We start from the raw sequence: 23,661 nt of genomic DNA, 5'->3' as shown, positions 1-23,661 counted from the left end.
AACAATACAATCGTCAACAAACCCATGTGTTATTTACGAATTTCTAATTGTGGATTATTGCCTCAAATAGTGAGTCAAAGACATTTTTCCATACCTAGTGTGTTATTTTCCTTATTAATAGACCCTAAAGTGTTATACTATACTTACTTACCTTGGATTTTTATTGTGTTTGATTTGTTTCTAGTTGGTGATATATAAGTGTAATTCCCTAGAGATTTCAACGTGTCCTGATTTCGACTTTTTTTTTTGTCGCTGTTGCCGCTCCGAAGTTGCCAATATAATTTCTTTTGGGCGAATTTGAAAAATCAGCCAAAAAGTCGGCAGCCGAAAACGTTTGGAAAGTTTGGTTATCATATTCAAAGTCCAGTGAAATTTCGTCAAAAAGCCACCAACAGACCAGAGAATTGAAGACTGTGTGATTTAAATGTGTTTGTCTAATTAGGCTAAACTTACAAGACCTCTGTCAAGAGATTTAGATAGTAAATGACTTCAGCATAGGCTTCAGTCTAGTCAAGGTTACTCTGCTGAATTTCATCGGCTGTCGAGTGAGGATTGGTTGTCTGAAGAATTATCTGGATCTAAAATCAAATTCTTTTGAAGAATTTTCCATGCAAAGCGAGCCGCGAAATAATATTCCCGATAGGTAAACGTACACAGGTTGTAAGCAGAAGAGGGGCGGGTGCCTGCCGCAAGAGCCGTACGTACCTGCTGGTATTTAGTTACCCTTAAATTGCGGGGAATAGGTGAGCAGGTCCCGACGCTTCCCTTATACTTGTGTACGCTATCCGAAAATTGCGTTGAATGCTGTGACATAAGCGATGGGGACTCTCGTACGCAATGCTGTACTGAACTTTCTCACGCGATCCATGCAAGCGGGGAACAAAATTGAAAGCATTGTTAAGCGAGCTGTGGAGTTCTTTGATCATGCTGAAATTCTTAGTGCGAAGGAGAAACTTATAACGCTTGCCAATGAGATTGGTTATGATTACGTCTATCGGAAAACGGCAAACGATTCTGATAACGTGATGGAAATGGCGAAAATCCTAGCCCTTTGCGCTAAAGAGAAAAAGCCCTTGCCTACTTTCGTAATTTTTGATCCGCAGGAAGTGCCCACCTGCCCTGATGAAGTCAGTGCCTGCGTGAGAATAAAAGTAAACGAGATGTGCCGAAAGTTTGATGCCGGATTAGGGGCTATCGCGGATAAGATCAAACTTGCATCTGAACAGTGTGCTCAGCAGCTCGCCGGGGTATCGCAGCAATGTACTACCATAAGCGACGCTATTTCCCAGGACTCACCCACTCCCCGTTCAGCAGCGAATCCGCCATCAAAGCCACTTTACTCGGTGGTTGTGAAAGCAAACGATATGCCGCCTGAGTTAACGTCCCCACAATCCCGGAAAGACTTCTTTGCAAAGGTTTGCCCTAGCGACGTAAGCTCCGATTCTCTTACTCTGAAACGTAGCAACGATGAATGGAAGATTCTTGTCCAGTCTCGAGATGCCGCTACCCAACTTGCAGAAGCAATGAAAAGGAAGAACATAACCACTAAAGTCAAAGTTCCCCAGTTTGTCGGTATCATGAAAAGAGTACCCTCTTCAGTTAGCGAGAGTGAACTCTGTCAAATTGCTGGTTGCGACAAAGTGGCGCAATGCGGATCTACGAGAGCGTTCAAGTTATTCTATGCAAGTCGACAAACACTTGAAAACGCTATCGCGAACCCGCTGAAGATTTGTTTAGAACTGTTCAGGATTGAAGAGTTCCGCTTTCTACCGAGGAGGTGTTTCAAGTGCCATGCTGTTGGTCATTTAGCAGCTGACTGTTCGCAACCAGAAAGGTGTTCGCGCTGCGGTGGCGATGGTCACAGCTCTAGTAAGGACAACCCATGTAGTAATCCGCAAAAATGCCTAAACTGCGGCTCTAGTAGACACTCTTGCTACCATGCTGCTTGTCCCTTTAACAAAGCCCAGCCTAACACTAGCACGTAAATGGAAAATCGAATATTCTGCTGGAATATGAACGGTAAAGTGTTGGACAGAATCCCCCTTCTAACTGACCTTTCTAAAGAATATAACTGTATTTGCATACAGGAACACTTTCTGACCGATGATAGTGTAAACCTTCTAAAGTTTTCCTCGGATATGCATTACCTCGTTCAACCTGCGCGAAGATCTGGGACTCGGGGTCGTCCCTCTGGTGGCCTAGCCATAATCACGCGCTCTAACTCGGGGCCCCCCGTGTGTGTCGAGCAGAATGAATGGTTCCAAGCTGCCAAAATGCATGGCGTGTTTTTCGTAAATGTTTATTTACCAACCAATTACAATGACATCGCTTCAGAAAAGAAGTTTGCAAAAGCATGCCAGAAGCTCGGAAAGTGCCTCCTCAGTTTAGTCCAGAAATCATGCCCTGTTATAATTCTTGGTGACTTTAACTGCAATCTCGACGATCATTCCTGCCCTCGGGCTGTACTATTGCTGAACGCCTTACCAAGCGGATTCAAAGTTGCTAAGAAGGATAAGTGCTATTCCTATATCAGTACCGCAAAAACCGTCTCAAATCTTGATCATGTAGTAACTTACAAACTGGACCTAGAGTCAGTCTCGGTTGGATCTGACGGTGCCTATTCGGATCATTTACCTCTCTCTTTTGCAATACCAGCCGTCAGTCCCCAGTGTGCTCCAAAAACCAAGCCTGAGCCAGCACGTGATTGGAAAAAAGTAGTCCGTGAGCAGTTCCAGCTCAATTGTGAACAAATTTTGAAGAAAATTAAAGTGCCTTTCCACCTCCTACAGTGGGATTGTGACCTAACGGAAAGCGAGATACGCCTGCAACTGAACATGTATTTCTACGAAATTTGCCACTCCTTGAGAGTAGCTGAAAGGGTTGCTGTCCCATTACGTAGCGTCCGACGTGGGTCGCGAGTGAAAGGATGGGCCTCTAACAGTGAGCTTGTGAAGGCAAGAGCAGCTGCCAAGTTCTGGCTGGGGGTTTGGCACGAGTGCGACCGGCCAAAAAGCGGGGTAGTCAATGAATTGCGGGTTTATACAAAACGGCGGTTCGCGAAAGAGCTACGAAAACATCGTAGTAGCCTCAAACGGGAAACAGTTTCAAAAATCATTGAAAACCCTAATTTGGTCTGGAAGCTCCGTGCCAGGCCTGTAGAAAGTACGGGACAAAATGCTAGTGATATAGATGAGGAAATATGGGTAGATTATTTTGCTGCTGAATTCTCCCCACCAGATGAAGTGAAAAATAAAAAGTTTAGCGAAGAGCTCGATCAGCTTATGACGAAAGAGCATAATTACCTCGTGATTTCTAGTGCGAAAATAACCCACCTTTGTCAAAAATTAAAGAAGAAATTATCCGCCGGTGCCGACCAAATCTGTGCTCTACACCTACTGAATGGTGGTCCAGTTCTATCGGAGCATTTAGCAATAGCTTACCAAATTATACTAACACATGGTATTGTACCGGACATTTTCTGTTTAGGTGTGATCACTCCAGTTTTGAAAAAGGGTAAACCTGCTCATGAACCATCGTCATACAGACCCATTACTGTATCATCTGTGTTTTGCAAGCTATTTGAAAAGCTCATAATTTCGGACATTAAAGCTAGTTGTAAAGTGCCTCCCCACCAGTTTGGATTCCAAGCTGGCTTAGGATGTGCCCATGCCTTGCATGTAGCTGCAAATGTTCTACTGGATGCCCACATTTCGAAAGAAAGCCTAGCTATAGGTGAATATGATGTACAGCGGGCTTTTGATTCGGGTATCCATTCTCAGAATATGGTTGAGCTGAGAAAGTCCGGAGTTGACCGTGCTATTGTCAAACCCTTGAACGACATGTATAGTAGGCTCAAGGTCCGTATTAAACTGTCAGGTAAATTAAGTCGTAGGTTTGCTGTGGTGAAGAAAGGTATAAAACAGGGAGCCGTATCATCACCTGATCTGTTCAACAACAGCATATCGACGGCCCAGTCAAAAGTGGCCCCTTGCTGTATTTTTAAAGGCATTGACGTGTCCCTAGTTGGGTTTGCAGATGACCTTCTAAACTTTTCAAGAATTTTGTCTTCTTTGGAATCTAACTTTAAAATTTTGGAGATGGAGTATGATGAAATTGGGTTGAGTTTTAATGTGACAAAATGTGAAGTACTGTTATTTAACTGGAATGCCTCTCAACCCGAAATCCAACTAGGGTCACAGGTGGTCATGCCCTCTAAGTCAATTGTATACCTGGGTCTGCCGATCGGTGAAACTCTTCAGCATACACGAGCACTGCTTGTAAAGCACATCGAGAAGAAGATCAGGTCAGCTTATGGAGCTTCGGTTTCCTCCAAGCGTAATCTAAATAGGTCGCTGCGTGCACAAATATTTGTTGCTGTTGCCTTACCCCATGTTCTTTACGTTTCGCCGTTCTGGAAGTTACTTACAAATTCGAATAAAGTAACTATAAGAAGAATATTCTTCAGGTACCTCAAGTTCCTACTTGAGATGCCATTAAGAACAAGTAATTCTTACCTAACGAGGCGGTATTCAGTACCTGACCCATTTACTGCGGTGGAAGCGTGTCTTGAAAAGTACCGTGATAGAGTAGAAGCGAGTAACCACCAGTGGACCGCCATTCTTACATAGTTGTATTATAGTTCCTTCGTGATTATTTTCATTTCAAGAAGTTTCGTTGTGTTTTGTATGTGCGTTTTCTTCTCTTTTGTTTTTTATCCGTCTTTTGTTCAATTGTGACGGGTTTTTCCAATATATTTATTATTATATTATTTATTACTCATGGGTAAACTTCATCAGGGCCAACTGATTTGTTAGGATTAAGCAGCTTCATGTGACTCTCTACATAAGAGGCAACCATAGTTATCTTTTGTATAGGCTCCTCAATAGGCCTAGAATATTCTGGTGCTTCTGGTAAGGGCATCATCTGGAGGCATGAACACTGACTTAAATTGACTACTCAATCTTTTGGGGTGCTAGCCTAACTATATTGCCATTCACAAGTAGTGCTGTAACTGAGTGTCTCCCCAGATTCCAAGCTGAAGTATACTTCCAAAATCATGTAGGATTAGATTTTGAATCCAATGCCAATCCCTCTTCATATTCTGTCTTAAGTTTTCTTGTGAAATACCTAACTTTATTTTAGGTTTGTTTAAATTTCTCATAGTTCTTAATTCCTATTTGGTACAAGATGTGACAGTTTTTGATTGACATAATTTTTATCAATGTGATAAGGGCCTACTGTTTTTTTAGCCTAACATTTGTTTTCTTAACATGTCTCCTTCTCTAGTCATAGGCCTAAACCATTACAACTAGGCTAATATGCATATCATGAAGCATGAATTATTTTATTAACATGATTCCTTCTTAACAACCCTAATTCTAGACTTAGCCTAGGCTACCAAAAAGGTTGGTCTGTGACTTGTCAAAAAGGCCTATATCCAAAAAAGCAATCTGCGTATAGTTCAAGTGTTACCTTAATCAGAGCAGCAATAAATTTTCGTGTAGTAACTGGAACAATAAATTTGAAAATTATATTCCTTAATTAGCTTTATTCTTCTGGCGTTCCTTTCCTTACAGAATCAAAATGGCGCGCAATAAAATTTCTTCAAGGTTTAACGGCAATAAAATTCCTTAGATCCATAAAATTTAAACTGTCATTCCTGAAACTTTCGTTCCCTCCCCAGCCGTAAGAGTTCATGCGGAAAATTCAGCAGGAAAAATTCCCCTTAGCATACTTTGATTTGAATAAGACTAAGTTCTGACCATTTATCCGATTACTCTGGAACTTCCCCCTTCTGTGGAATTTATTTCGTGGAAATCCAAACACATTGAAAATTTCCCCTGGACAATTGAGAAGGCAAATAGAAAGTAAGAAAATTAAAAAGAACTTCAAATCAGAATCCCCCAGTGTAAAATTTACCCCGGAAAGTCCATCCCCAAAAATATACCTCAAAAAACCACCCCTATCACTAAATCCAATCCTCCCCGACATGAAAAATGTTTGTATACTCCCCAATAACAAACACTATATGAAAAATGGGAAATTATTTTAACTTAAAGACCAATCACATATCACTTAAGACCTGTATATATATTCAGCTCCTCCTAATAACTCACTCTTTACTCTAAAGTAATTTTCTTAATTTCTAACTATTTATTTTACGGCCTTTGTGATTCAAGGGTCATTTTTAAAGGATTGGGAAAAACTTTAAGTTTTGGTGTAAATAGCGAGGTGTTGACAAGGTGGTGAACCCCCTCATATACGTAGTAAAAATATACAAACATAGAAGTTCGTTACGTAAGTTAATTCGTAAGTTACGTATATTTTTAATAATAAAAACGTGCGTGAAAAACTAAATGTTCTAGTTGTCTTTTTAAATAACCAAAAAATTGGAGGTTTACTAGACATACTCCCTCGCTCTTTTTTTTTCAAAATTATCCAATCAAAACTATGATAAAGCCATTTTGCCAAAAAAAATAAATTAATATACAAATTTCGTTCTAATTATTCATGTGCGGAGAGCCGAAATCAAAACATGTATTAATTCAAAAACGTTCAGAAATTAAATAAAAAAAAAGTTTTTTTTTAAATTGAAAATAAGGAGAGATATTAAAACTAAAACGAACAGATATTGCTCCTTATTTGAAAGGGGCTGTTCTCTCATTAGTGCCCTGCTCTTGCCTGGGTAGGGAATTTAAAGTGTCGAAACCTTATAAGCAAGTGTGTATTCTCCTGAAGAACCCTTGTGTTGGGTTGTTGCCTCTGAATTATTTGTCTTTTTTTTTATTGTTTTTATTATTTGGTAAATGACGACTTATACTAACTGACGACACGACTGCCTTATGATTGATTGTGTATGCCTATGCTAATTGGCCTGTGTGATTGTACAGATGAGTAGGGTTAAGGCCTCATTCAAGTACTGATCTATATTAACCACTAATATAGGAAAACAGACTTCCTTTTCTACTTCTGTCTTCCTTTTTTTGTGCTATTGCATTGGTGATTTCTCTTTTCATTATATATATATATATATATATATATATATATATATATATATATATATATATATATATATATATATATATATATAATTATTTGTCTTTATTGTTTCTAGTGTTTGGGAAATGACGACTTATACTTATTGACGACATGACTGCCTGTCCATGGATTATTCTTTATGGTTGATTGTGTTTGGCTATGCTGTTTGACCTATGTGGTCGTATGGATGAGTAGGGTTAAGGCCTCATTCAAGTGCTGGTCTATATTAACCACTAATTTAGGAAAACAGTTTTCCCTTTCTCCTTCTATCTCCTTTCTTTTTTTTGTGTTTGGGCTGTTACATTGATGATTTCTCTTTTCATTATATATATATATATATATATATATATATATATATATATATATATATATATATATATATATATATATTTATATACTAGCTGTTGGGGTGGTGCTTCGCGCCATCCCAACACCTAGGAGGTGGGGGCGCTTTGCAACCCCCCCCCCCACGCGTAAGTCGTTACGCGCCATTGTAGTTGTGTCCCTGTGTCCCACCTGTGAATATATATATATATATATATATATATATATATATATATATATATATATATATATATATATATATATATATATATATATATATATATATATATATATATATATATATATATATATATATATATATATGTGTTTTTAACCACGTAAAACTTGTGAATATACAACATTCTTTGATGTCCCATTGTCTGTGCATATAAATAGATTGTCAGGTTTACCGACTCTTGAAAATACAATATAAAATTGTCCATGGGAAAAACAATCCGTATTCAGATCTATACCTCATTATTCTAATGATTGCCCATGAGCTTTGTTGATGGTGATTGCTAATCGAACATTCCCTGTGTCCCCGTCGTCATTTATATATTCCCCTGTGCCCCAGCATCCCCATTGTAGTTGTGTCCCTGTGTTCCGGTCGTCATTTATATTCCCTGTGTCCCGCTCGTCATTTGTGTCCCGATGTCCCGGTCTGTAATTTATCTTTGAGTGTCCCGGTCGTCATTTATATCTCCCGGTCGTTATTTGTGTTCCAGTGTCCCATTCTGTAATTTTTCTTTGAGTGTCCTGGTCGTCATTTATATTCCCTGTGTCCCGGTTTTTAGTTTTCTTTTTCTCGTGTATTTTTCAGTTTTTTTCCTTTTTTTAGTTTTTTTTTCTTTTTCAGTTTTTAGTTTTTTGTTTTTTTTTGTAGTTTTCACCTTTTTTTAGTTTTTACCTTTTTTTAAGTTTTTTTTTTAGTTTTTTTGCTTTTTTAATTTTTTTTTTAAGTATTTTCTTTATACTTTTTTTTGTAGTTTTTACCTTTTTTAGTTTTTTTTCTTTTTTGTATTAATGCTAAAGCCAAGGTTTGAACCTGGAACCTCTCGGACCTAGAACCTTGAACAGAACGCTTTACCAACTCAGCAACTTCGGCTTGAATGCATTCGTTTTTGAATTGGTATAAGATGAAATAATTCAGACTTTATATGCGGACAGACAGACAGACACACAAACAAACAACTTATTTATATATATATATATATATATATTTAGACTTTTCTTGATGTCATGACGTCAAAATGGACCTTAAATTAGAAGCAGTGCCCTTGTAAAATTACATTTTTTCTTATCGGACCTGTGACGTTTGCCTCGGCTTGTCTTTTGTCATTATGAAATACATATTGCCAAACCTTTGTTTCTTTTATCTGTTCAAGTGGTGGGACAAAAACTTCTTTTTCTTCCAACGATTTAGCTAGTCCAGGTTTTTGATTTTCAAAAGTATAGAAGGCATTGATGACCAGCTTTGTTTTTTCATTATTCAGGTGGTTGGACAAAAGCTTGTTTGTCTTGCGACGGTTTGCAATCAATTTTGCTTGTCTTGCGATCTAAACCAGTTTTTTGATTTTCAAAGGTAAGGTAGGCATTGGTAAGCATATCCATGTCAATATCCAAAACTCAATCGTCATCGCTATGATTTTAATTCGTTTGGTTCGTATTTACCTCGACTTGCCTTTCGTCATTATGAAATATATATCGCCATACTTCAGTTTTTTTTACAAAAGGGTTGGCAGGCATTGGTGGACTTTATCCAACGCTTTCATCTTCAATTTTGAGACTTTTTGATTCTCGGTGTCCAAGTTTATTTTCTTTGATTCAATCACATATCGGTATCAATCGTCTTTTAGCCACGTAGGTCTTTGCTCTTCATTTTCATTTTTCACTTGCTCACATGCTCGGTGACGCCTGTGCTCTAACTGCGCGTGTCTTCGCTCTTCGTTTTCATTTTGAAACTGTTACTTGCCTCACACCATCATCCGCATTTTGTATATCCTATAATGTATAAACTAAATCCGTTGACCTTTGCCCATGTCAAGATAATGGCCTAAGATCAAGTCAGAATGCCCTTTAAAATGATTAGTTGAAACGCTTAAAGCACCAAAAACTAAACTCTCAATTAAAAGCGTGGGTGGCCATGCAATACCCTCACAAAGAGTAATGAACTATAAATATATACGAGGAGAGTACAGTAACATAAATCTAAGGAGCTACCTCAAGACATAAAAATTGCAGTAACTGTTAACAATCCAACAACCCGCACCAGGAATGGCTAAAAAAAAGGACTAAACAGTCTTGACTGAAAAGCCCCTAATTTCTAAGGAAAGACTAATTGGACATGCAACTCCAATACACTCAGTTATATTAAATTTCACTAAAATCTAGAATGATACATAAAAATCGATAATTATAGTCTGAGATATAAAGTTTGAACAGTCAAAGTGAACAATAAGATGGTACAGCACACTAAGTAGCTCCAGTGTAGAACAAGGAGCCCCTCAGGAAATTCAGGCGATTACTATTTTAATGCTAACAGGGTTTTACCATCAAAAATATTTGAACAAAATTTATCCCCTCTAAAGCTTTCATACACGAGTAGAGCTCAAATTGAGATTTTCTTCATCTTATTTTGAAGCCAGGGATAGTATCCAAAACCCTTTTTAGCTGCGCTTCCAAACCTCTTTTCTATAAGCGACATGCATTAAACTACTTTTTAAGGCAACACTGGCCCAAAAAATGCGCAGTCTATTTAAAAAATTAACATGTGTCTAAGCTCTGGAATGAAGATTGTAGCCATTTGCTTATTTATCTGTTTAGAGGGCATAGAATAAGTCTAATTTTGAAAAGAATGAAGAATTTTAGTTCTTAAGAAATGTGAACTTCGTTGAGTAAGTGTTTTGATTCAGGTTAGTCTAGGCTAGTTTTTTAAAAACTTATTTTAAACAAAACGGATTAAGCTTGTCTGTAAATATGGAATAAATCAAAAAGAGACATAAAAGTAAAGTTTTACCTAAATGCACTTTTTAGCAATATAAATCATTTAGCTGCAGGACATCTAGCCTACTGCATCCCATTGTGTGAGCCATGGTTTGGTTGTCCAATCATTGCTGAGATTTGATTTGAAGCTGTTGATGGTTTTTCATCCTTCTATTGTCTCGCTTAAAAAATCCACAGACTTAAGCTATGATGCATTTGTATAAGAAACTAGCTGTTGGGGGTGCACCACCCCAATACCTAGTTGGTGGGGTGCTTTCGCCCCCCCAAGCCCCCCCACGCGCTTAAGTTGTTACGAGCCATATTAGTTACGCGCCATTGTAGTTGTTTCCCTGTGTCCCACCTGTGAATATAGATAGATTTATATAGGTATGTGTTTCAAACTACATAAAAATTGCGAATATACAACATTTTTGGCTTTCCCACTACTGGGAGCTTTCCGTTTCCAATTGCCAGCAATTGATCTGAAAATGTTTGACCAGAGTCATCGTTTTGCAATTGGACACACATATTTGTAGTTAATTTTAATATTTTTACATGTGCCCATAAATTAGAATTTTTCAGGCAAGCATTCATTTCGTCTGCAGGAGTTAAACTATGTAAAAATTGCAAATATACAACATTCTTGGCTTTCCCATTGTCTGTGCATATACAAAGCCGTATGCACTAATAATGACATCATATGCAAACACTCTTTTTACAAACAAACAAACATGCATACACACAACTCATTTTTATGTAGATAGATAGATAGATAGATACAATACAAATTAACTGCATAAAACTTGCGAATATACAACATTTTTTGCTGTCCAATTGTCACTGCATATAAATAGATTGTCAGGTTTACCGACCCTTGAACATGCAATGTACAATAGTCCATGGGAAAAACAATCAGTATTAAGATCTATACCACATTTTTCTAATGATTGACCTTGAGCTTTGTTAATGGTGATTCCAAATGCTAATCAAATTGGGAATTGCAATCTTTTAAATTGAAAAGGCAGATCCGTTGGAATCATGGGAATGAGAGGAATAAGAACAGCCTCACCCTCAAAAGGCCCTGTCAAGATTGTGGCCTCTATTAGGTTTTCCATTGTTTTTTTTACTGCAAGTCGTGTGCCATTGCAAAGCTTTGGTGGGTTGATATTTCTCAAAAGTATTATTGGTACACCTATTTTTAGTTGTAGCACGTGTGGTGGAAACCCTGAAAGATCTATGGAATTTAAAAATTCAGATGGATAATTAACCGCTTCATTTGGTTCCAAAATTGTGTTGACTGACTTGCAAAGGACTGCCTGGTCTCAAATCTTGGTCAAAACAATATTGTTGATTTCGTGGACATCTATATTTTTGGGTGCAAGAATTGCTCTTTCACTTAGCCATTTATTATTTTTATAATTTTTTAGAATATTTGGAAATACTTTTTCAATCAATTCATTTTTGGACGTCACTAAATTACAGAAATCAGCAGGTAGTTGTATACATCCTGAAATTGAGTCTATTGTATCATAAATGTCTTTTTGTTCCAACGTTAACTTGGAAATGTTATTTTGTACATACAACAATCGATCACTCATACTGTAACTTTGTTCACAATCCAATTCTACACATGTCAAAACAGCAGCAATACGGTTAGGTGAAGGCATTCCCAAATCCTGAAGAGGTTTGTTTGCCATACGTATGCACAAATCTTCTATTATAACTAAAGTGTAGTTATAAATTTCTGATGTAAAATCAAAAGTCATACCTGACATCTCTAACTGTTTTTGATGGAGTATATCTTTGGACATTTTTGACTTATATTTTTCCCATAACTCTGTAGGAGCTGATGGAGAGCAAGTGCACAAATTTGACTTGGGGTTGACGTTTCACATGCATCATTGATGCAGTTATCCCAGTGTTGGTCATTCTCCAATAAATTCAGAGCTTGGCATGCACTACAGTAAGTGTCATGTATAGTACTGTTTACAGTTCTCAAATACTCAAAGGATGTTGGACCGGGTACATTCACCAAAAGCAGGCATAGAAAGAAGCATTCATGTTGATTGGGGTGAATGGTGTAGAGTCTTCCTATCGTGGTATCTTTGAAGATGGTAGGTTGGCCATAAACCCACTGGTTATCTACTTCGATGGTGGTACTGTTGCCATTGTAGGTTCTTCAGTCATTTTACAATTAGAAATTTTTCTTTCAACAGTCTTCTTACAATTAAAAATTCGTCTTTGAAAGATATTCTTAAATACCTGTGTCCTGGTCGTCATTTATATTCCCTGTGTCCCAGTCGTTATTTGTGTCCCGGTATCCCAGTCTGTAATTTCTCTTTGAGTGTCCCGGTCATTATTTATATTCCCTCTGTCCCGGTCGTCATTTGTGTCCCGGTCTGTAATTTCACTTTGAGTGTTTTTTCTTTTTAGTATTTTTTAGTTTTTTACATTTTTTCTTTTTTCTTTTTCTTCTTTATTTTTCAGCTTCACTATGAAATACATATTGCCAAACCTTTGTTTTTTTTAACTAAAATCTGGTAGGCATTGATGACCTTATCCAAGTCAAAATCCCAAACCCAATCATCATTGCTATCATTTTCAGTTTTGATATGTTTTGACTCTTGCTGTCCAGGTGGATCTTCATCTAACTGCGCGGTTTTGCGTTCTTTAGCCTCAAGCCTGTTTCCTTGCTGTTCTTTTGATTCCTCGGCACGCTTTCTTTTCTGACTTTCTCTATCAGCAGCAAGTTTTTTGGCATAGACTCTTTGAGCATCTTCATCGGCTTTTGCCATTGTAAGTTCATCAATCATTTTAAACTTAAACATTAATAGATTTCTATGTGAACATATATGTCTTAAATATCTTTAATGACGTCACCGTCATAGCAAAAATGACGACAACTAACTTCATGGCGTCAGTCGACACAGAAACATGACGTCACCTGATCCACAGACAGACAACTTATTTTTATATATATAGATAAATGGTTTCTTTTTCTTGTCATGGAATGCTTGCAGGACAGCTTTGCCAAATGACCTCTGGTACTTGATGACTGGGAAGGCTCAAACTTGTCTTTGTTCTCAGACTAGAACAGCTTGTAGGTCATTTGAATTCACCCGAGGAATTCAAAAAAAGGCTGGACAAGGAATGGGAGGCCAAACCATGGAGATTCCAGTGGGAAAACCCCTCCCAGCCCTCACTATCATAACAGTCATGGAAGACCATAGAGAGTTAGCTTGGAGGATGATGTGGCTTGTCATACCCAACCATCTCACACACTCTATCCAAAGTTGCTGTTGTGCAGTGGTGCCAACTCTAAATCGCTGGAGAATGGTCCTTGAACCATACCTACCATGTGATCACTGTTACCAAGTGGGCTTAAATTGCATCTCTCTAGTATTCTCTAGTCCCTATGGTTTGTTGCTTGACCTTAGCACAGCGACCAGATCTATCGCCATCATCAACTATGGAGCATCACAGTTCTTGCAACTAATTTGCTTGGAAGTGTAAATTAAGGTAATTATCATGTCACCTCTTTGTGGATGATATGTTAGAACTGGTAGCTTAATCAGCTGCACCTGGCATGTAGGCTATGTTCTCTATCTTTGAGGCCCTTTAAGCATTTTTTCATATGTCTTTGAGCAGACTCTAGATTCATCTGGTCTGTTTTCTAAATTTGAGTGGCAATGATTATTAAAAACTCTAATGTCAGTCTCACTTAGCTCTTGTAGAATTAATTAGACTAACTAGGCCTATTGTTAGGGATCTACTGGCTATTGTGCACTTGATTATACTAAGAATTTGGTTAGCCCCTGCTGCTGCAGCTCAGGTGTGGCACCTGAATTTCAGGTCTTTATCTATAATGACCCCCACATTTTTTCTTGGGATAAGCCTACTACTTTTGGAAATTGGTTGTTTAACACTGGCATTTGATGACATTGAGCATTGCCATTGTGGTTTTTTTTTTTCAAAATGCAGAACCTTGCACTTTTCAATATTAAACTTGAGCAACCATATATCAGCCCATTTATAAAAAGTGTCCAGATCTGAGGCCACACCCTGCTATGTGACAGGACCAATAATTTTCAAGTGATTAGAATGCAGGCTTAGTTTATTTGTAATGTTTCTTAGAGAGTTGTCAATGTAGACATTACAAAGAGAGAAATTTCAACAAAGAATAAACAAACAGGACTACAGTCAGTAGAAAAGAAAGATAACAATAGCTAAGAGCTCATATGGCACTTGTGACAAGGCTAGAAGAGCTGAAGGCCACTTGTAAGAGCTCATATGGCACTTGTGACAAGGCATGAAGAGCTAAGAGCCAAGAGATCATATGGTATGAGCTCTAACAAAATTCTAAGAACCAATAGATTGATTTAAAAGGAAAATCAGAGGCATAAAGCCAGTCAGGATTTAAAATAAGAGCTCTGAGTCATGATGTCCTTCTAAATATCAAAATTCTTTGAGATCTGATCACCCATTTGTAAGTTATAAATACCTCATTTTTTCTAATTTTTCCTCTCCCTTTAGCCCCCTCCCCCCCCCCCCCAGATGGTTGAATCTGGGAAAATGACTTTATCAAGTCAATTTGTGCAGCTCCCTGACATGCCTACCAATTTTCATTGTCCTAGCACATCCAGAAGCACCAAACTTGCCAAATCACTGAACCCCAACTCCCCCAAAAAGAGCAAATCTAATACAGTTACATCAATCACATATCAAGAACATTTGTTTATTCTACCCACCAAGCTTCATCCTGATTCCTCCACTCCAAGTGTTTGCCAAGATTTCCCCCTCCAACTCCCCCCAATGTCAAAAGATCTGGTCAGGATTTGAAATAAGAGCTCTGAGACATGAATTCCTTCTAAATATCAAATTTCATTAAGATCCAATCACCTATTCATAAGATAAAAATACCACAATTTTTACATTGTCCCAGAATTCTGGTTTCCCCCTCCAACTCCCCCCAATGTCACAGGATCTGGTCAGACTTCAAAATTAGAGCTTTAAAGCACAAGATCCTTCTAAATATCAAATTTCATTAAGATCTGGTCCCCCTTTTGCAAGTTACAAATACCTCATTTTTCCAAATTACCCCCCCCCCCAACTCCACCAAAGAGAGCAGATCTGGTCCAGTTATGTCAGTCATGTATCTTAGAAAGGTTTTTATTCTTCCCATCCAGTTTCATCCTGATCTCTCTGCTTTAAGTATATTCTAAGATTTCTAGTCGCCCCCCCCCCCCCAATGATGCTGGATCTGGTTGAGACTTAAAATAAGAGATCTGAGTTATGAGGTCCTTCTGAATATGAAGTTTCATGAAGATCCAATCACTCCTTCATAAGTTAAAAATACATCATTTTTTCTAATTTTTTAGAATTACCCCTCCCCCCTAATAGAGTGGATCCATTCCAATTATGTAAATCATGTATCTAAGACTTCTGCTTATTTTTCCCACCAAGTTTCATCCTGATCCTCCAATCTAAGCATTTTCCATGATTTTAGGTCCCCCCCAAACTTCCCCCAATGTCACCAGATCCAGTTGAGATTTACAATAAGAGCTTTGAGACACAATATCCTTCTAAATATCAAATTTCATTGAGATCTGATCACCCATTCATAAGTTAAAAACACCTCATTTTTTCTAACTTTTCAGAATTAACCCTCCCCCAAACTACCCCAAAGAGAGGAGTCTGGTTATGTCAATCATGCATCTAGGACTTTTGCTGATTTTTCCCACCAAGTTTCATCCCAGTCCCTCCACTCTAAGTGTTTTCAAACATTTTATGTTTCTCCCCCCCCCCAATTTTACCAGATGTGGTTGGGACTTAAAATAAAAACTTTGAGACACAATATCCTTCCAAACATCAAATTTCATTAAGATCTGGTCAACTGTTTGTAAGTTAAAAATACTTCATTTTTTCTTTTTTTCTGAATTAACAGGCCTCCCACCCAATTATTACAATCTCCCACTTATTACAGGTTTCTGTATCAACTACCAGTTGGCTCTTGCTCTGAAGATGTTTGCGCTAAGGTCGAAAACTGTGTCTTGGCAGCCAAGATCAGCACAACACACTCATATAAGCTAAAGTTTAAAAGCAAACAACATTTACTCAATGCAATGCACTCCCCCATTGGTAGTTGGTTACAAGCATCTACCAATTGAACAATATAAATTCCTCCCACCCTGATGCCATAACTGCCAGCAGTTTGGCCATATATCCACATCTTATAAAAACTCCTGCTTTTGCTAAGTCTGTGTTGGAGAGGTACATTCCAGTTCAAAAGACACCCCCTCTAAGAAACCATCAAAATATGCTCTTTGCAAGTCCTCCAGTCACCCATGCTATAGCTATAAGTGCCCTGTGGCTCAATTCCTATTGAAGCAGATTGCAAGATGATGATATATCCTATATCAATTCTATCATGGAATATAAATGGCAAAGTTGCTGATAAAATTTTAATTTTGACCCAATTGCTCAAAATTATGATATGATCCATCTTCAAGAACACTTTCTTTCAACAGATAAAAAGAGCTTCAAAAAATTTCGCCTTATTGCTTTGTATTTTCCTCCCTAGCAATATATACTGCAGCACCTGGATGACCCTCAGGTGACCTTGCCATTCTGACTCCTTTAACATGCAATCAGATTAAATCTGGCAATCATATTCTCTTCGTATCATGGTTGGATTCTTCAATAATAAAACATTTACATCCCAACAAATTACCACAATGAAAACTCTAATTCAAAGTTTCTAATCACCTGCAAAAAAGTGTGCTCCCTTGTCAAGCAAGTGGATTAGTCATTTGACTCATGCATTATACTCATCAGTGATTTTAATTATGACTTGACAAACAAAACCCTCCCAAGGAGTCAGTCGCTCTAGAGCTCCAATCCACCATTTTACTCTCTAGTTGAAAAAGCCTTCCTGTGTGAAGGCTTTTGCTCTAATCACCTTCTGATCTGCATTTATATTGAGTACATCAATGCTAGCAAAAAATGGTTTGTTATCTAAGACTGGAGCCACAGTAATTGCCAGTTATTTATGTTAGAGTGTGACTTGGTATTTAGTAAAATAAAGGTTCCATTCCATCTCCTTAGCCCTGATTGGAGTTCTTATCTTAGTGAGCATAAGATTGAAATTCAGATTACTAGTTATCTTGCTGGAATAAATCACGCGCTTTGATGTAGACATTTCTATATGTCGCGCTTTGATTCTAGACATTTCAGCAAAAAAATGGAAGTGGCCAATTGGTCAAAAAACTCAAATCCTGTTTCAGCATGTAGATTGGCTAAGCTATGGCTCCGAATTTGGAACGAATGTGATAGACTGCGTTCTGGCATAGTAAAGAATTTGCGTTTAAGAACAAAAAAAAAAAATTTGTAAGAGCTCTTAAGGACCATAAAATCATGCAGATTCAAAAAAATGTAGACAATATAGTAAGTGATCCTTCTCATTTGTGAAAAATTCTTAAATGTTCCGAGTGGACCTCTACTTGTAATATTTCTGAGATCAAGTGGATTGTTTATTATAAAAGTGAGTTTTTGTTGTCTTATAGATCAACTGAAAGTAAATTTGAAAAAGAGCTTGACAGTATTTTGGCTGCATTCCAGAAGTCTACCTTTGCAATTACTCCTTCTGATGTAAAGTGTGCTTTAAGAAAGATCAAGAAAAAACATCTGCTGGTGTTGATCTGGTCTCTGTTAAAAATTTTGAAAATGCTCGTGATTTGCTTGTGCAGCACCTCTTGCTGCTGTTACAAATGTCAGTTTCTTCAGGTATGGTGCCACAACAGTTTTCTATCAGCCAGATCACCCCTGTTCCCAAAAAAGGAAAAAAAGATCTTGAAGATTGTCAATCATACTGTTACGGGGGGGGGTTTCTTAGGAAGATAGATTTAGGGGATATACCAATCTGAATATGGGAGCAGGGTAGCTAAGGGGTATAGACTAAGAGAGTTCTATAAAAAATCCCTGTAACCATGGAGACAGAATCATCACTGTGATGTTCAGGTCTCCTAAGTTATGCAGATTCCCCTGGGAACGATCCAATGGACAAGAGGAACTGTACCTGATACCTTGACTGATAGACAAAGACAATTATTGACAATAACCTTATTTTCTTACTTCATATACAACTTCAGATAAAATGACTTCAATATGTGTTAGCTGTATGTTGTGCATCAACAACAGAACTTTACTGAATACCCTCCTGGCTTCCAGGTCCGCCTTATATATCCAGAATCAACCCGGATTTCTAAATTGAGCACTGGGTAGATTGACCTCAGAAACGTTGCAATACAACTGTTCTTTTTATTATCCAACATATGGTCTAACCTCCTTGCAAAAGATTTATTTTTACAACGAGGATTTTCACCTCTATTTCGTTGACCAAACCAGTAATAGAAATCCGGTTTCTAATTGGCTTTATTCAAAGGTTACATTTTTGAATCTAATTTTGATAGTTTAAAAAGTATAATTTTTTGCTTGCTGTAGAACTTGTGTCAAAAACACAAATCCTTATGGGATGATGAATTTTAATTTTAAAATCTTTAGACGTTTAAAAGACTCTTATTTTAAAACTTTCTAAAGTGAACAAATGAGGGATTTGGTTCTGAGTTCTGTAGGGGGATGGGGGTTGTATGTCACAATACTGCCCTATAACCATTTTGTGCACCTTGTTCAAAATTTTTGAGTCTATTATTCTCAGGGAAATTTCTTGTAAGTGTCAGGAGCATACTCTTTACATCCTTTTTAATGTTCTGGCTGATGTAGAAGGATCTTGTGATTTCCTCGTTCTTTGCATACTTGACATAGCCAGAGTATTTGATTTAAGTATATTTGCCCAGATTTTGTCAGAAGCTATAAAAAGAGGGTTTGATCCTTCTGTTATTAAATGTCTCTGTTATATATATAGTCTTCTTAAAGCTAAAATAAAAGGGGTCGGATCTTTTCAATGTATTTAAGGTGTCAGACAGGGTGGCTTAACTTCCCCTGCTCTTTTTAATAACTCAGTTTCTGCTGCTCAAAACTCTGTTGAGTGCACATGTATTTATGGTGGAATCGATGTTTTCTTACTCACCTACACTGATGATATATTTCCAGCATCAATATCAGCAAATTGGTCTGAATTGTAATATCAATAAAACTATAGCAATTGCTTTCAATCTTAAGGGTAATCCTGATAAATGACTTGAACTTTCTGAAACATTTATTCTGCTTTCTGATAGCCTTGTTTGTCTTGGCATGCCCATTGGAAGACGCATTAAAGAAACCATTAAGCTTGTAATTCAAAACCTTGCTAAAAAGATTCGAATTGCATATGCTTTGCTTGCATCTAATATCACAAATCTTAGTCAGTTTCACCTTTACAACAGTCTAACTATACACCATCATCTTGCTATATCCCCCATTTGGAAGTTTTTTTCCTGCTTCAAAAAGAAAAAAAAAATAACCAGATCTATTTTAAATTCGCCAAGTGTCTGCTGCATCTGCCTCCTCGGACCAGTAATTTTTCTCTGGTACAAAAATATAAATTGATTCTGCCTGCAAACATTGTTGATAAAACAGTGGAAGATTTCAAATCATCCACTAGAAACCTCAAACATCACTGGTCTTCCCTCTTTGCATAGTATGTAGTTTTGTTTGTGTTTGGTGGTTGTAATCTCTCTTTTCGTTGTTGTATATTTTCTCTTTTTATTTCTTGACTTACTCTGTCATTTGGGCTACAAACCCTCTTTTGTTTTGTTGATGGATCAGAAATAAATTGATTGATTGTATTTAATTTTGTCTCCTGGTGATTTTGTAAAACCTTGTTAATGCCATTAACTACTGGTTCACTTTTAAGAAGAATGTTAAGGTCAATATTCAAATAACCTGTATCTCTGTTTCTTGAAATATTAGAAAGAATATTTTTTTTTTTCAATTGCCTCCCTAGCCCACTGTGTAAACCCTCTATAATTAGCAATGGCCATGATATTGTCAAATTGTACATAATGATCAGGGTGATAAAACATTGTTTTCAGCCGAAACTTAAGCGAAGTTTAAAAGAAGCTTGCTCAATTTAAGAGCTCTGACTTAGCCCCATCTGTCAATTATTATTTCTCTCTTGTTCAAAACATGCTAATCTATAAAAGACTTTCCCCTTGTTTCTGGGGCAGATTCATGGATGACATAGTATGTATATGCAAATATAGATTTGAACCATTGCAACTTTTTTTGTCAAAATTTAGATAATTTTGATAAAAATATAGAATTTACAGTTGAATTTGAAGAAAATAACAAACTACCTTTTTGTGGCATTTTATTAACTAAAAGAGATTTCCATCTGCTTTTCTCAATAAATAGAAAGCTTATACACAGCAATAGATATATGAATTTTCATTCTTGCTACCCAGTCTCATAGAAAAGAGGGGTCATCATTTCATTAGTGGATAGGGCTTTCAGAATCTATCCCTAAGAATTTCTGGATTCAGATTTATTGTATTTAAAAGCTACCCAATTAAATTCATAAATGAAATAATAAAAAATAGACATACTAAACACAATAATGAAATAAATGTAGTTTCACAGTCTTCTGAATTGAATTTGTCTTAAAGTTATATTTCTTTGCCATATATACTGGGTGTGAAGAAAAACGTAAACAGATTTTACACAAATATAACATTGATACATGTTTTCAGTCAATAAGACCATTAAACAGTTTCCTAAATTCTGGGAAGGATTTGGCTCATGGAAATTTGGGTAAGTGGGGTTTTTAATATTTCTTGCTTGTGTTGGAAATTTTACATTGGTCATGCTCACCAACAATTTGCTGAACAATTGATTGAGTAATATCACTCAATAGAAAAACTCTAAAATTGAGTAAGCCTCCTAAAACCCTTGTTTTTGTTGAATACATTATCTACCAACCTGATCATTGTATACAATTTGATGATGTCATGGCCGTTTCTAATGATAGAGGGTTTACACAGTGGGCTAGAGAGGCTATTGAAATAAAAAACAACTACATATTCTTGCTAATACATCAATAAATAGAGATACAGGTAATTTGAATATTGACTCAAATTATGACATTCTTCTTAAAATTGAACCAGTAGTTATTGGGGCTAATAAGGTTTTACAAAATCACCAGGGGCAAGATTAAATACAAGACCTGTGAAAATTACTGTAGCAAGGTTGAAGAGGACCCTAAATTATGAGCTAAAGAGGAGGACTGCTTGCCCTCCAATCTCTTTAGACTCTTAAAAAGGGCTGTAGAACTTCTAATTTCCAATCAAATTAGCTCTTCTAAAAGTTTCAATGATGTTTCTAGCATTCACTTTAACACTCTTAGCTTGCATAGTAGCAACAGTTGCAGTGGCATTAGTAGCAGTATGTGCATAACACCTTTGGTTTCTTCAATATTCTCTTCAGCAAACACTGAAACTTTCAACTTAATACCATCAACTGTTCCTGAAGCATTTGTGATGCATCCTCTTTATAACCTGCGTGGGTATAGTGTCTTTCAGATTAGTTCCATACAGTTTCAATATTTCCCAGAATTTTCGCCTTTATACCCTTAGTTTTAGGAGCAGCAATAGCAGTAGGAGCAGTAGAATCAGTAGTAGTAGCCTTAGCTTTAGTAGCAGTAGAAGTATTAATTATATTCGTAGTAGTAGTAGTAGTATGAGATGAAGCAGTAGCATTAGGATGCAAATATTTTCTTTATTTTAGTTCCACATCTTCCACAATAAGCAATACTAGTTCCAATTTCACACACCAAACTGTTGCTATGATATTGGTGTTATCCACTTTTGACAAACTGCATACAGACGGCATTTTGTGATTCAGTTCTCCTTTCCCCCTCAAAATTTCTTGAAAATTTCGCCTTCATACCTTTAGGCACATTTGTAATAGTAGTCACAGTAGTAGTATTGATATTACTAGTAATGATATTAAGAGTAATGGGGGTAGTGCTAGTTGAAGCAGTAGTATTAATGTATTTCCTTTTGGCCAGTGTAAAATCTCTCTTGTAAAAACCTCTATGTTCTTATACTTCTTGAAATTTTCATCTCAATGCTCATAGCTTTATAAGTAGTTGCAATAGAAGTCGTAGTTGAAGTAGTAGTAATAGAAGTAAATGTAGCTGTGACAATAGTATTAATAGTGGAATGCGCGTATTGCCTTTGGTCAGATGATCCTCCCTTTTAAGTGTTCTCTGAAAGCTCCAACTTAATACCCAAATCAGTTTTTGAGATTTGTTCTTTTGACAATGCACACGCACATAGTCTTTTGATTTAGTTCAAATTTTCCCTCTATATTATAAAGGGAGTACTGGAGCAGTAAGAGTAGTATTAGTAATGGTGGCTGTTGTAGTGGTAGTGGTAGCATGCAAATATTGCCTTTTTCATCCTCTCCCTTATGATTTCCTGAAAGTTCCAAATTAATGTACTCAGTCATTCCTGAGTTACGACCTTCTGACTATCCGAATACGCATAATGTGTTTTGATTTAATTCAACACTTCCCTCAACATTTTCTGAATGGTTCGCCTGAATGCCCTTTGTCTCTTTGGAAAGTAAAGTTCAAACATGCATACCTTTCTCAATAACATATAGTGTATGTAAATAATGAACGAATTGCTTAACTTACAGCCATTGTTCTGAGGACTGTGGGAAGGGTGACATCCCCAAAGGCGTAATTACTAAACCTTTCAACAATGCTTAACAAAATAGTTCTCTCAAAATTTTGATTGGACGTGTTTTGGGGAATGATAGGCTCGGGGAGGGGACTAGTTGCCCTTCATTTACTTTTGACTCTTAAAAAGGGCACTAGAACTTCTGACTTCCAACCAATTAAGTCCCATCCGATCCTAAGTTTATACGACCACTCAATTTCATAAAAACCTTATATGCCGTGGGGCATAAATTTTGCCCTTGGGCTCAGGGGGGTTATGTCCACCCTGAAGGCATTGTTATATGCAAATTGGACTAATTCGAATAGAATGGCTATACCACTATTTCGATCAGATGCGATTGGGGAAAAGAGTATGTCAGGAAGGGGGAGGGGGCTAGTTGCCATCCGTCACTTTTGACTGTTAATTGGGAACTAGAACTTTTGATTCCAATCAAATGAGCCTCCTATAAATTTCACCTGACCACCCCTTCTCTAAAAGCTTTATGTACCCCTGGTGCATAACTTACAATTACTGCCCCCAGATTTCTAGGGGCTATGTTAATCCCGAAGGCCTTTTTATGACCCTTGGACTATTTTTTGAATAAATGGCTGTTTCCATTTTCCATTGGATGCATTTGGGGAAAATAGGACTTGAGGAA

The 23,661-nt window shown here is 37.1% G+C and overlaps 2 protein-coding genes across 15 annotated transcripts in view; one reads left to right on the top strand and one right to left on the bottom strand.

Moving 5' to 3' along the window:
* The window catches only part of LOC136030133 (uncharacterized), a 149,239-nt gene extending 143,631 nt beyond the window's left edge, over window positions 1-5,608 (bottom strand). For all 10 annotated transcript variants that reach the window (XR_010618191.1, XR_010618188.1, XR_010618186.1 and 7 more), the window contains exon 1: window positions 5,473-5,608. The gene's annotated coding sequence lies outside the window, so the exon portion shown is untranslated. The remainder of the gene's footprint in view (window positions 1-5,472) is intronic.
* LOC136030131 (D-glucuronyl C5-epimerase B-like) overlaps window positions 1-23,661 on the top strand; it is a 141,095-nt gene that overhangs the window by 33,348 nt on the left and 84,086 nt on the right. The window contains exon 1 of one of the 5 annotated variants that reach the window (XM_065708815.1): window positions 10,118-10,256. The exons of 3 other annotated variants lie outside the window; for them this stretch is intronic. The gene's annotated coding sequence lies outside the window, so the exon portion shown is untranslated. Of the gene's footprint in view, window positions 1-10,117; window positions 10,275-23,661 lie in introns of those variants that run through there. One more of the 5 variants, XM_065708814.1, reaches the window with a different exon arrangement.

The sequence above is a fragment of the Artemia franciscana genome, chromosome 8 (assembly GCF_032884065.1).
Source record: "Artemia franciscana chromosome 8, ASM3288406v1, whole genome shotgun sequence".
Taxonomy (NCBI): domain Eukaryota; kingdom Metazoa; phylum Arthropoda; class Branchiopoda; order Anostraca; family Artemiidae; genus Artemia; species Artemia franciscana.
The sequence above is the reverse complement of the archived record's forward strand: the minus strand, read 5'-3'. Positions and strand labels throughout refer to the sequence as shown.